The following is a 10,650-nucleotide window of genomic DNA, read 5'->3' on the forward strand; positions in this document are numbered from 1 at the left end:
CATCAACAAAACTTTTCAACGATGAATGTTTTTTATAGCTAAAAGTCTACAACATCAAAATATAATCGCCGTCGCCCATTTTATAATATATGATTAAATAATATTTAATTTATTTGAGACATTTTAAAATTTAATTCTAAAACATAAACATTAATTTGTAAATGTATTAATTGAAATCACATGAATATATCAAACCAAATATATTATAGAACTATATAAGTTTGTTTTCAAATAAAAAGTTGACTAAATTGTAATATTCAACAAAAAGTAACAACTGAAAACTCAAATTGTTGCAGGTGGTGGAGGATCTGGTGGAAATTGGCCTGGAAATGTCTGTGAGCCATCAGAAAAAAAACCCATATTAACTGAGATGAACTGCTGCATTTTCTCCATCATTTTCCTATATTGGCAAAATTCTTCCCCTATGCCTCGTAGTTCTTGCACCTCCTCACACAAGTGTGTGAATTCCTCTAAAACTTCTTGATTGGCTCGCCTTGAAGTCTTAGAAGATGTAGGTGGTTTTGGACCATAACCCAATCCACAATTTGTTCCTAAGAAAATAATATATATGTACATACACACAAATATATAAATTAAAATAATATAATTTTATAAATTAAAAAATTAAAAGGTATTAGGTTATAATATAAAAATATAATCAACTTTTATATAGAAAAAAAAATGAAATACACTACATAATACTTACATATCGAACCTTGGCTTCGTCATTTATCCAAGTATTTCTTGTACTGCTAAAATGTGTCATGGAATAAATGCACCTCCCCTTAGAGTTGGCCTTAAGAAAGATCCTAATATTCAAAAAAAAAACAAATAAAAGATAATTAATATTAAAAAAAAAACAAATAAATAACAATTACAACATATACATTAAATAAAAAATCATTCAAAAATAAATATTTCAAACCTTTGAATTATTTGTTCGGTGAAAAATGATTATCGAAATAAACCCTACCGATAAGCTAATTCAGGTACTCAAGGACTAAAGGATCATTCAAATCAATATATTAGTAATTAATAAAATTAAAAACAAGTTTACCAATAAGCAAGCATAATCAATTTTTTATCATCAAGGTCAATCTTCTTGCTCCAAACAAATCTAAAAGTCAGTTTCTTTCACTAACACTAATCTAACAAAGAATCAATCACAAACAAATATGAAAGATTAAAAACAAAAATTAATTCAAAAACCAAAATTGCCTCAGCCATCTCAACATTTCCAGCGGTTTCAAACAAGCCAGCAAACTGGGCACTATCATTTGATGTCCCTTCTTCATGCCATATAAGCACTTCACAATTTAGTATTCAAACTCATTCTATTACCTGAAACTGCTCACGGTATAGCTTAACAGCCTTGTGTAACAAATCCCACATTGAAAGCATATTGGGGAGGTCTTGGACTTATAAATGGGGGGAGTCCCTCCACCTAATAGGTTAGCCTTTTGGGTGTGAAACTCCCAGCCCGTGACTAGTGGTATCAGAGCAAACCCAATCCGTCTTTTGATGTCCCGCCAAGCGCCCACGTAGGGGTGTCCACGTGTGATTGTGGGTCTACACGAGAGTGAGGTGGATGGGTAGGCAGGGGACCCCACCTGTGACGAGGGCGTCACAGGATTGGGTGGGGGAGAATGTAACAAATCCCACATTGAAAGCGTATTGGGGAGGTCTTGGACTTATAAATGGGGGGAGTCCCTCCACCTAATAGGTTAGCCTTTTGGGTGTGAAACTCCCAGCCCGTGATACTTGGCATGTGACAGTAACATGTTGTGCATAACATTGAGGGGCTCTACATCAGAGTTGCCAGTAGAACAATTTCCAAATGGTGCTGAACAGTGAGCTGGAGGGTACCATCCCCTAACATATCCCATTACGCTTAACAGGCTCGGCTCGTTGATGGTTGCCCAACTCTTAACTCCATCACCAAAATTCTCAAAGCATATTTTGGCAAAATGTACGAAATCTTCAGAACACTGAAATCACATACTGTACCAACAAAACTGATTCATCATAACTAAATGAACATGAAAGGGATTAAGGGATCTTAGAGCAACCAGGTATTGCAATCTTAAAAGCAAAAGTACTGAAGAAACCCCTTTAGAGAATGGTAGAACTTAGTTACTAGGCATATATTCAGAACCTATTGAAAATAGAGTCGAGCATTTTTTTTCAGGGAAACAGAAAAGCTTATAGAGTGTGAACAGAAGTTAAATGAATTAGAGGGCTGAGCCAAGACCCATATCTATCTTCTAAAAAAAACACTAGTGCTTAAGTTATAGATTCATTGAAAAGGATATTCTCTGTCAAGAATGGTCTATAATATATTATAAGACATGATTCCACTTGGATTAACTTCACCAAGTCTGCCTTCTGTTACAACTCAGGAACATTATCATCAAGTAGTTGAATATTAATCTCACTACATTAACATTCAATTAATTGCTACTAAGAACATACTTGGTAAAATTCTACCCATGAAATTGAGAACCGGTATGCATTTACACCAAGTGAATGCATAATCTCAATCTTCCTGTGAAAATAATAAGAAATTCATATAGTTGATAGAAGTTGCAGGTAAGTAAAAAATTAGTAAATTTAACCATTCATTTAGCAAGAATCGGTGGTATGACATCAGCAACATCTCCATTATAATTAATTTCTTTAATTGACGAATCTGTTCAAGCGTTCTTGAGTTCAATCGGCTCCTTCTTCGAATACGACTGATATAAACGATGTCAGTCGGGGGGAGTTTCATGTCTCCTCTCATGTTGTTAGTCGTCATTAGCAAATGATTGTCAGGGCCTCACGGTGGGCGCCAAACTGTAGATGCAAAAAATCTACTGTCATAAAAATGGGGTCTGATCCCGTAAGGTTGAGGTCACTGACAATCTGTTGGACCTACACACATGAAAAGTCAAGCATGAAGCTTCCAGAAAACACCAGGGTGGTGTTTGCCGTAGGCACTCCGACACTCAAGTCAATAAGACTGAAAGAGATTATTTAATAAGAATTAAGGAGAAGAATAATTACTAGGAGTCTTGTCGGAGGTTGGGACTACGGCGGAGGCGTCGGGTTCTTGGGAGCAAGAACTTTAGGAGCAAATAGATGGTTTTGAGTAGTGTAGATTGACTATGGGAGATTGCATGCCTAATGAGAGGGCAAACCTCTGTTTTTATAGTGAACCCAAGGGGTTGGAATCCTAATAGGACATTGATTCCTATTTTGGGAAATAATCCCTATCATGAAAGGATATGATTTCTTGACCTTATCAAATCAAATTTAATAATTTGAGTAAGATTTGGACTCTTAGTAAAAGAGGAAATAGAATAGAACTCTGATTTTCTATTTATAGACTGTTGCAGGCTAATGAACTGAAACCAATTTTAGCCTAATTTATAGGATAGCCCAACTCATAGAATGGGTAGGTCGCAAGGTGATTTTAAGCGTAGGCCGAATCGGGATTGGGTTAAGGCCTTGGCCGGTGACATGTTTATTTCGTTATTGGGCATCGTCAAGCCCAAGACGATTTTTGGCCCTAACAGTTAGCCCCCCACTCTCTAAGTTAAAGAGTATTTAGCTTAGAAAGTAGATTTAATCGAATGAGTGCAGACTAAGTGGATTAGTGATAGCAGTTCGTTAGGTCGGATGGATCGTTGCGTGGATTGGGTTGATGACTTGTCGATTTGAGGTGTAAGAACCCTTCAACCAGTCTGGCTGACTGAATGTATAGCTTTATGGACCAGGCAGTGCAGATCGAAGGTGTAAATCCATGGATCGAGCAGGGTCGATCCGAAGGTGTAAATCTGTGGATCGACAGGGCTAATTTGATGGTGTAAATCCGTGGATCGAGTAGGGTCAATCCGAAGGTGTAAATCTATGGATCGAGCAGGGTCAATCCGAAGGTGTAAATCCGTGGATCGAGCAGGGTCGATTCGAAGGTGTAAATCTATGGATCGGGCAGGGCCGATCCGAAGGTGTAAATCCATGGATCGGGCAGGGCCAATCCGAAGGTGTAGATCCGTGGATTGAGCAGGGTAAATTCAAAGGTGTAAATCCATGGATCGAGCAGGGTCGATCCGAAGGTGTAAATCCGTGGATTGAGCAGGGTCGATCCGAAGGTGTAAATCCGTGGATCGGGCAAGGCCGATCCGAAGATGTAGATCTGTGGATTGAGCAAGGTCGATCCGGAGGTGTAAATCTGTGGATCGAGCAGGGTCAATCCGAAGGTGTAAATCCGTGAATTGAGCAAGGTCGATCTGAAGTTGTAAATCCGTGGATCGAGCAGGGTTGATCCGAAGGTGTAAATCCATGGATCTTGTAGATCCGTGGATTGAGCAAGGTCAATCCGAAGGTGTAAATCCATGGATCGAGCAGGGTCGATCCGATAGTGTAAATCTGTGGATCGAGTAGGGTTGATCTGAAGGTGTAAATCCTTGGATCGGGCAAGGCTGATCTGAAGGTGTAGATCCATGGATCGAGCAGGGTCGATCCGAAGGTGTAAATCCATGGATCAGGCAGGGCCGATCCAAAGGTGTAGATCCATGGATCGAGCAGGGTGGATCCGAATGTGTAAATCCGTGGATCGGGCAGGGCCGATCCGAAGGTGTAGATCCGTGGATTGAGCAAGGTCAATCTGAAGGTGTAAATCCATGGATCAGGCAAGGCCGATCCGAAGGTGTATGCCAAGTGGAGCTTGTATGGAGCTTGCAGTTGAGTCGGCGTGATCGACTTGTAGTTGAAAACATTCTATTGAAGCTGGAGCAGTGACATGCATGGCATGCATGTTTTAAGCAAATAGTCTAATTGAGAGTTAATATGCATGATGTGCATATGTTATGGACTGAATAAAGAGTGAGTTAAATGGACAAATGAGCTGCATGTATTTAAGTAATGGGCCGAATAGAGAAAGATTTAACCAAATGGAGTGGTAGTTAAAAGGAGACAATGACAGATACCTTTCCCCTTCAAGTGCTGCCACTCACGTTTGCTGGATCGAGTAGGGTAGGATAAACTGAGGTTGGAGCTTTGTGGGTTTTAATGATTCTGCGTGTGCCTCGGCAGCTGCTGCTTTGCTTGTTGGTCTAACCGTTGTTGTTGTTCTAATAGCAGTTGCTTAAGCTACATCTGGCGTTGTTGCATTTGTTTGAGCTGTTCGGAGCAATAGCATTTGTTGTTGCTCCTGTTTTGTATGCTGGTGTTGTAGCATATCCAAAAATCGCATAACATACGGTGATGATCTTGTACCAGATTGCTGAGCAGACTGTAACTACTTAGGCTGTAGCATGTTTGTTCCCCACTATCCTTTTGAAAATGAGTCAGATTAGTGGTAAGGCTTGCTGACACTTGGCGTAAATGATTGTACATTCTTCCCACTCAGTTTGACTGAGCCGTGTCGAGTGGGGACATCTTTTGACTAATGCTCATGAGAGTATGCCTTTGTGACTGCGTCGCGTCTTGCACTTGGGTGGGGTTGTGTGAAAGTTTGAAACCTTTGCAAAGGATGATCTAAATTTTGAGAACAATTGAGTGGGAAAACAAAGGGTCATGTTTTCCAATGTCTCTTGAATGGCTGCCACTTGTTCAGTTTTGAAAAAGTTTGCATTTATTATGGTGGTGACCTTTTTGGGAGACTTTTCAAAGCTCTTTTTCTTGCCTCTTCGTTTTTCTCATTTTCTTTTTCCTGCACCTTTCCCTTTATACTCTAGTTGATAAAACATTTGGAAGGTGTCTTTGTTTAGGAAAATTCTTACTCGTTTTTCATTGGTTTCTTCTCACGGCTTCGACAATAAAGCTCTTCTTTCCTTTTGATTTCTTGTTTGCCTCTCCATTCTCTTCTGTTCTGCTCTAGTTTGGTGGAGAATTCAGGCTAGTTTGAGTAAGGTTTCATGGGGCTTTTTGGTAAGAAGAATGGGTTTTTGGTTTTTTCCCCAGTTTTCTGGATTTACTAAGTTCTGGAGAGTATCGATGAGGTTTGGGTTTTTTATTCTCTAGTCTTTCAAGTTTGAATAGCGGTTTAGTTTGGGGGTGGTCTAGTGACTTTGATATGTGAATCACGAGGTTTTTGTAATTTTGGAGTTGAGGCAAGTCCAATACACTAGCCTGGCTACTCAGTTTTAATAGGGCAACTGAATGGACTGCGAGTTTTGCTATGGCGAGCCATAAGCCTGACGTGTTGTCATTATTGATTTGAGAATTGAGATGAGATGGTGCGAATGAGATTGTAGGTAGGAATGCAAGGAGGTGAAAAATAACTGAGGAGAGAGAGTACGTGAATGGCAATGTCATTGATTTTACGTAGTCTAAGGAATGGTATAATCAAGGCTATCTATTTTCTGTCCATTCGACTTGGTGGAAAATTTGGGTAGTGGGGGAAATCTTTGGGAGTGATTTTGATGTGGTCTAAGGAGGTTTTAGACTCGATGGCTTCCCAGGGGTTGTTTTAGCGATACTTCGTTCAGTTTTGGCGGATTTTGAGAAGAAGGGGAATGGAGTGATGGTTTCGCCGAATTCCTAGTGAGGGACTTGAAATTCCTAGGTTGGTCGCGATTCATATATTAATCATTTTTTTTTTTTTTTAGGGTGGTTTTGTGTCTGGGTTGGTGGGTTTTTGTGTGACGAAGGTTGAACATGTTTTTGTGTTTCTTCCCATTTCTCCGTAAGGTTTCTTTTCATGTTTCGCGGATGACTTTGGGTGTTTTGAGAAATTACTACTGTATTTTAGGATTAAACCTGTGTGATTGGAGAAGCTGTTGGTGCGATTTTAGGAGAATAGGTAGACGAGTTTTGGGCTTCAAAGTGGTGGCAAATCTCTGTGAAGTTGAATTGGGATTGGGATAAGACTGTTGATTTTTAGATACTCCCCAAAAGAAATTAAACATATCACAAAGTAGGTAGTATTCCAACTAATGCAAACACAATTAAACACATGAGATGTCTTTTGATGCTTCAAGTTATCACATTTCATGCTTAATAGACATAATAGGATATGTGAATGATTCATAATACTTTCAATAGATTTAAAATGAAAAAAAGTAACGAAAAATTTCTTATCGTGATGAGATTTTCGGGTTAACGATGTCAGTCGGGGAGTTTCATGTCTCCTCTCATGTTGTTAGTCGTCATAGCAAATGATTGTCGGCCTCACGTGGCGCCAAACTGTAGAGCAAAAATCTACTGTCTAAAAATGGGGTCTGTCCCGTAAGTTGAGGTCACTGACAATCTGTTGGACCTACACACATGAAAGTCAAGCATGAAGCTTCCAAAAACACCAGGGTGGTGTTTGCCGTAGGCACTCCGACACTCAAGTCAATAAGACTGAAAGAGATTATTTAATAAGAATTAAGGAGAAGAATAATTACTAGGAGTCTTGTCGGAGGTTGGGACTACGCGAGGCATCGGGTTCTTGGGAGCAAGAACTTTAGGAGCAAATAGATGGTTTTGAGTAGTGTAGATTGACTATGGGAGATTGCATGCCTAATGAAGGGCAACCTCTGTTTTTATAGTGAACCCAAGGGGTTGGAATCCTAATGGACATTGATTCCTATTTGGGAAATAATCCCTATCATGAAAAGATATGATTTCTTGACCTTATCAAATCAAATTTAATAATTTGAGTAAGATTTGGACTCTTAGTAGAAGAAAATAGAATAGAACTCTGATTTTCTATTTATAGACTGTTGCAGGCTAATGAACTGAAACCAATTTTAGCTTAATTTATAGGATAGCCCAACTCATAGAATGGGTAGGTCGCAAGGTGATTTTAAGCATAGGCCCAATCGGGATTGGGTTGAGGCCTTGGCCGTGACATGTTTTTTCGTTATTGGGCATCGTCAAGCCCAAGACGATTTTTGGCCCTAACAATATGAAGGTGATGTAATTACCCAAAGGAGAAGTGACGGATTCAGGGCAAAAATTGGAGAAGAAGTGGCGGCTGGATGGAGAAGTGGATCCCCAACGGCGTCATCGGTGGTGGGTTTTGGTGTTTGGCGATTTTCGATGCCAAAGTGACGAGGACTGTAGATTTAGGAGTTAATTTTTTTTTAACTTTTTTTAGTTGTAAGGTTCAAACATTTTTCCATTTGGGGCAAATTCTTTTTTTTTTTTTTTTTTTTTTAAACCGGTTTGGGGTTTTTGAGAATCTCTTCAATTTTAGATTTATAATCTTTTTTTTTAAATTTTTTCTTTTTTATTTTAACGAAAAATTGTTTACTTTTTTTTTTAATAAAATCAGAAATTTGGTTTTCTCTATTTCTATCGACCAAAACCAAACCAGTTTTTCGGATACTCAGAAAACCACTTCATTCCCAGTTTGGATTGGTTTCTACCTTTTCTAGCATCCCTACATTTGGGCGTTGGGGATACGCCTCGACAATAACTCACCAAAGTTACAAACTCCATTGGAATAGGCCCAGATCACTGAGCCAATCGTCGTCTACTAAACGGAGTCATAGAAATGAGAACTTTTTTGTTCATATTTGAAAATGGTCGACTATAAGGGTTGCAAAAATGAGTGAAATAGGGATAGAATAGTTTTAAGGAAAAAATGTGAGAAATGTGAATGAAAATTGGTGGCAAAAATGGACGAAAGTTTTAGGCAAATTTTTTTGTTTTTTGTTTTTTTTGTTTTTATATACACCAAACAATCCTAAAGTAATTGCTAGTTTTCATTTAATTGGTACATGTCCTCAAGTAATCCTAAATTACCCAAGAACCCTAAAGTAATAATTTTACTCAATGTAAAATAAATAGTGGGTAATTTTTCCTACCCTAGTGTGTATATAGACAATTAAAATACTGTAACCACAAATAGATAATGTTATCTGTGTAGACCATGTTCTCGAGTTTTACATTATCACATTCTTATGATGTGAAATACCTGCATCCACTTTTAAAGAACCGAACCTAACCTATCGGTCGGACCAATCGAATTGGAACCCGTACCTTTAATAGTCTGGTTCTCTCTGAAAACCAGAATACACGTCAGCCTGGTTTTCATATTGATGCTGAAGTTAATGAACAAGAAGAACTTCGTAGGGTGGATGTGGAACCAGAGGTTGTTCAATTTGTGGAGCCAAGTGGTAGAGTTAGTGATGATGATACCAGTTTCATAAATGATGATAGTGAAAATGAGATGAGTGATGAAAGTGAAGATGTATAAGTTGAAGATGATATTGAGAATTAATAATATTTATTATTGTCATCCAAATTTAATTTGCATAATTGTGATGTGATTTTTCTTTGTGCATTAATTTTGATTTGTTTGCTTTATATTATTAATTTAATGTACTAAATTTAATATTTAAATATAAACATTAAATAATATTATAAATTTATTATAATAATATTATAACAAAATAAAAATATAATATTAACAATAAACTAATAATAATAACAATAATAAATAATAATGATTCTAAACAGCAACAAACAAGTATCAAACTTAAGCTGCCAATAGTGGAAACTTGAAAAACAATTTAGCCATTGTGCTTTTCGTATTTACAAACTAAATAATAATGATAATAATTTTGATTTCTTTTATTAATTACTGATTAGTTTTACGTTTTCAGTTACTGTTATATAAATATAAAATTATATTAAAAATTAAATTCTAACAAATTAATGGCAATGATTTTAAGAAAATTGACACCAAATTTTTTTCATGACAAAACATAGATTGCATTGCAAAACGTTTTTAGCATTGTTTTTTATATTTCCTTTGCCAAAAACGTTTCTCGATGAACCATTTGTTGCGTAGCCAGATGAATTTTGCGTCGTTTTTAATATTTTCGTCGCAAAAAACTTTTCCCAACGAACAATTTGTTGCGTAGCCAGATAAATTCTACGTCATATTTTATATTTTCGTTGCTAAAAACCATTCTTGACGCATAATTTTTTGCGTAGCTAAATGGATTTTACATCGTTGTTAATATTTTCGTCGCCAAACACGTTTCTCTAAGCACAATTTGTTGCGTAGCCCAATGGATTTTGCATCATTTTTTATATTTTTGTCGCAAAAAAACGTTTCCCAATGCACAATTTCTTGCATAGCCAGATGGATTATGCTTTGTTTTTATATTTTCGTCGCCAAAAAGGTATTACGACTGGCCTTTTGTTGCATAGCTAAACTTCGTTGGCATCGCTTTATATATGTTCGTCGCCAAAAACATTTTATGGCGCCATGCATTTGCGTTGTTAAATACTTTTGGCTACGTTTTGTATTATTTTCGTCTCTTAAAAGTATCCACGACAACATATAGTTACATTGCGAAAAAACTAGGGCGTCGGTTTTTTGATTTTCGTCGGCAAAAACATTGTATGACAAATTATGTCGTTGCTAAGTCCGTCGCCAATTTGCTTCCCGCCATATCTTGGGAGGATTAGAAAGTCCGCGAAACTATTGGCAACCAATTTCATATTTTGTCGCTAATAGTTACCTTTGGCGACAATTTTTGAAACCGTTGCTAACAAAATGGTAGCTAAAAGCCTTTTTTGTTGTAGTGTTATACTCTCCAAGATAGGAATGACTATCTAAATTAACACTTAATTCATATTCAATCATAAGACATTGGTTCGTACCTGGTTTTCCTTTGCCTTTCCTCAGATTGTTCAGGTATTGAGGACAGTTCCTCTTCCAGT

At 37.4% G+C, this 10,650-nt stretch overlaps 1 long non-coding RNA gene across 1 annotated transcript; it reads right to left on the reverse strand.

The window, feature by feature from the left end:
- Positions 1 to 214: 214 nt before the first annotated feature.
- On the reverse strand, positions 215 to 1,375 carry LOC116122705. The gene is made up of 3 exons (XR_004126949.1): positions 1,342 to 1,375; positions 707 to 809; positions 215 to 551 (listed from the first exon to the last, which is right to left on the reverse strand). It is a non-coding gene; the product is annotated as an uncharacterized LOC116122705 (long non-coding RNA).
- Positions 1,376 to 10,650: the final 9,275 nt, after the last annotated feature.

This window comes from Pistacia vera, unplaced genomic scaffold (genome assembly GCF_008641045.1).
Source record: "Pistacia vera cultivar Batoury unplaced genomic scaffold, PisVer_v2 Contig1360, whole genome shotgun sequence".
Lineage (NCBI taxonomy): Eukaryota > Viridiplantae > Streptophyta > Magnoliopsida > Sapindales > Anacardiaceae > Pistacia > Pistacia vera.